The following is a 4,650-nucleotide window of genomic DNA, read 5'->3' on the forward strand; positions in this document are numbered from 1 at the left end:
CCCTCTAGAGTTGAGTGACAAAGAGATAAGGTTTTATAACTGGTGCTGGAGACCCCAGCTTTCCTTGCAGTATCTGGATATATGGGGTGTGGGCTCCTAGGAAGCTGGTGGAGATCTAGATTCTCCCAAATTCAGAGAGATAATGGGAGAAAGAACATAATATCCCTTTTCTTCATTCCATTAGTGAAACATGGGTTAAAGCCAGCTGATAAGGGAGCTGGGGAAGTTTGGCAGTTGGAGTTGGCTCCTCGGGAATAAAGAGAATAGTAGCGCAGGGATAAGGAATGGCTCTCAGGCCAAAAGGCACAAGGACAGAATGGTCTATCTGATTTGTTACTTAGCACCTGTAACAGTTAATTTTATGTGTCAACCTGAGTGAATCATGGAATGCCCAAATAACTGGTTCGATATAGTTTTTGGATATGTCTGTGAGGGTATTTCCAGAAAAGATTAGCTTTTGAACTGGTAGACTGAGTGAATCAGATTGTCATCTTCTGTGGATGGGCATCATCTAGTTCATTGAGGATCTGAGAAGAAAAAGACAGAGGAAGGTTGCGTTTGCTCTCTGACCTACTGCATGGGATATCAGTCTCCTCCTGCCCTCAGTGCTCCTGGTTCTTAGGCTGTGAATCCACACAATTGGCTCTCTGCCTCTTAGGCTTTCAATGTGCACTACCAGCTTTTCTGTAGATGGCAGATCATGAGACTTCTTAGCTTCCATAGTCACACGAGCTAATTCTTTATAATAATAATGATAATTACATGTTTTATATTATATATAATAGTTATGTGTGTATGTATATCTATCATCTATCGTCTATCATCTATCTATTAATCTATCCATCTATCCATCATCTTATTGGTTAAGTTTCTCTGGAGAACCCTGACTTATCCAGCACCCATCATCACTTTGATTTCTTTGTTTAGCTCTCACATAGCAATTGCCTTATACTCCTCCCCACGACAACATGGGGCTATTAGAAATCATACATACATGCATCTTTTCTTCAATAATTGGAGACACAAAATCCATCCATATTCATATCCATGTCAATGGCATTATGCAGACCTTTGTGTTGGGTTATAGATATGGCTCCTTATGGTTTGGTGACATTTACACTAAGTTTTTAAGTAAAGCACAACTTCAATCAAAATAGTAATGGAAAGGGAAAAAGGAAAATAAGTAAATATATGATAAATATCAATTAATAAATTAATGTCTGTATAACTAAATTTTAGAGTAAAAAGCCTCCTAGAATATCTGGAGGACTCCAGACATAGCCTTCCCTCCTGCTTTTTGTGCTATAAATTTGTGTCAATTTAGTATGCACAGAATCTCCCAGAGATTTCCTTACAAATGAAAATCCAAGGTCCTGCCACATCTCTCCTACCCAAACATGCAAACATCCATGTGCATACACACACACACACACCACACACACACAAAACACACACAAATGGAGATTTGGAGGGGCTAGAAATTGATGCAGATGATTCATGAATTTTATAGTGGGAAACACTTTTTACCAAAAGCCCTAGTTTTCAGTTAGGTAAATTCCTTTGTCTCCCAAGAAGACTAGAAATTGTCTTGCCCCAATTTTGTTATGTGAAGACCAATTGCTTGACATTTCCTCATTGCTTTCAATCCTTCTGTTACAAATTATCTTATGTGGAAATACAGTTGAATTGAGTATTCAGAGGCAGGTAATTTCTTTGGGAGCTTCTAAGAATTACTCCTTTGGAATGGAGGCAAAGGAAGCAGGATAGAACAAGGGAGAAAGTGGGTGGTGTTGCAGACTCAGCAGACATCAGCCAGGGTCCCAAGTGCACTGAAACTTGGACGTCTACTGGAGGTAGTCCCACACTGTGGTGAGGGAGTGGAACCTTACACTAGTCATTAGATGTTGACTGCCTTTGGAAATGCTATCTGGCCTTTGGCCAGACAAAGCTTTTCAGAGTAGGGCAATTTCCAGAGATGACTAACAGTTGAAAGGTGTCAGCTGCCAGCATCCTCAGCCCCTGAATAGTATTTTGATCCTGAGATAGATCTGGGGAGTTCACAAGAGCAAGAGCTAAATCTTATTCATATTCAAATTTTGTATTTTCTTCAAATATTTTTCATTCTCTAACAACTCCTGTTCTCAGTAGCCTCTTCCTTTTCTATGCATAATTTATGGTCTATATGCACCCAGCTGGAATCCATCGGTGACTTCCTCATTTTGTAATTTAAACATACATATAGCTATATGGGTGGAGAATCAAGTATTCAGCAATATGCATATGTCAATTTTCCACACGTAAAACACTTGCCCCTTTAGAAGAAAGAACAGCAATATATAGTTATTTGAACATGCATGCAGTTCAAACTAGATTAATGTTTAGTAGAAATTATTGCATTTATTTTTATATATATGAAGAAAAGTAATATTCAGTAGTCAGATATATTTTTAGTTTATTAAATGTTAAATATTGTTTTAAAATACATACATGTTGAAACAAAACATCAGAATATTGGTAATTGTTAAAACTTTGTGATGATATGTGGGGCATGTTACATTTTTTTAATTTTTAAATTTTGTGTATGTTTTAAAAAATAATCTTTAACAATTTTAAATTTATATCAGAAACAAAATACATGCAAAATGACAACATTAGTGTATTAGGGTTCTCCAGTAAGAAATGAACCAGTAGAATACACACATGCACACACGCACACCTACCTACTTATGAGGAATTAGCTCATGTAACGATGGAGGGAAAATCCCACATCCGTTTTGAGCAAATTGGAAACCAAGGGAAGCTGGTAGCATAATTTGGTTTCAGAATTTTGGACTGAGAATTAAGGGGGCTGGTGGCATATGTCTAATCTAAGATTAGAAGATAAGATGTGATGTCCTGCTCAACCAGCAAAACAGTGAAAAAGCGGTGAGTCTCGCCTTCCTCTGTCTTTGTTCTAGTCATGCCTTCAGTAGATTGGATGATGGCCACCCATATTGGGAAGGACAATTTACTGAGTCTATTGATTCAAACCTTAGTCAATTTCAATCCAAAACACCTCACAGACACACACAGATATTTATCTAGTCACTCCGTGGTCAGTCAAGTTAACATATAAGATAAACCATCACAGATCACTATTTTTCTTTGGCATCCCAAAATAAAATGATGATAGAAGATAATTCAATTCACTCTGAAATATGTTTTCAATGTATGAGTGAGGAAAAAACACAACAAAACTATGAAAATCAAAACACTGAAAGGTTTACATTTGAGGGTTAATAAACATTTAAAAAATCCGGAAGTAGATTTATGAACAAGAATACATGTTATGAGTCATGAAAATTTTAAAAATTCATATGTAATAGCTATAAAAGAAGAAGATTCTGTCAAATCAAATTACAAGAATCCCTTCTAATCCACTAGGAGATCAGTATTTTAAAACATGCATACACATTTAGGTTCACATAATCAAATTTAAATTTGTTCATTCCTTCTAGCCCCACATTTTAGCTTATTCATCCATTGTTATTTTACATTAGCAGTATTAACTTTGCAAGTAAAATTCCTCAATCTTTTCTGTTTACTTTCCACAGACAAGCTGGTACTTACAGAAACACAATACAGCAGGGTGACTGTTAAAGGAATACTGAATATGAAATAGTTGTTATTAACACAGACATTGAAACATCAAATTTTGTGTGTATTAAATGTCACTGATTTTAATCTCTCCTTCCTATTCTTATGCAACGTACCTTTCTGGATATAACTTTACTGGTTCTTGTTAAATGTATTAATACATTTCATGTTTGTAAAGGGTTATTACAGGTTGCCTAACCCACATGGCTGGACTAGAAGGTTAATGACAGATTTGCTCTGCAAAATGTCATACCAGTTGATGCCATGAGACTGGCCATGGTCCAATGGTAATTCATTTATAAATGTAATAGTGCTCTAATCAATTCTAATCTAAAAATATCTGAAAATGACATTTGTCCTTAAAAGTCATGAACACTGTTGCTGAGTAGAAAAGCCAACATGGAATGAGCAGAGAATTTGGTTAGCCAACACTCCTATCACTAGAGTTAGAACAAAGGAAAAGAAAATAATATATATACATTTATATTTATATATATAACTGTATAGTGCTTGCCAGTCTCATGTATAGAACAAAATAATCACAAATTTTTATGAATTTCTTTTCTTGAAAATAGGGTTAGTTCTTTTCATAGAGTCTGATTCTTTGTATTTCATATGAAGAAGTGATAGATTATATAATAATGTCATGAACTAATCTGAACATTAGGGGAAACTAAAGGAGAGCCCACCTAAAATAGTAACTGTAATTTCATTGATAAGAGTTTATTTGACATCCCTGCCTCAGCAAGGGATGATGATAACCCTCTTCAATTGCCTTAGACGTGAAGGGCAGATAACTGAATTCATGGTAACTTGTCAATCAGAATGATGGCATCATTCGTGGTTCACAGTTCAATCTCTCTGTTAGTCAGTATTTCCTTAGACTAGACACTTTTTTTTTTTTAAGCTGGAATGGGAGAAACACTAGTGCTCATACTACCCAGAGAGAGCTAATGTCTTTATACATAAAATATTGAAGGTTTTGTTCACCAGAAATTCTCTTTTTTTTTTTTT

This window comes from Mustela nigripes, chromosome 2, assembly GCF_022355385.1.
Source record: "Mustela nigripes isolate SB6536 chromosome 2, MUSNIG.SB6536, whole genome shotgun sequence".
NCBI lineage: Eukaryota > Metazoa > Chordata > Mammalia > Carnivora > Mustelidae > Mustela > Mustela nigripes.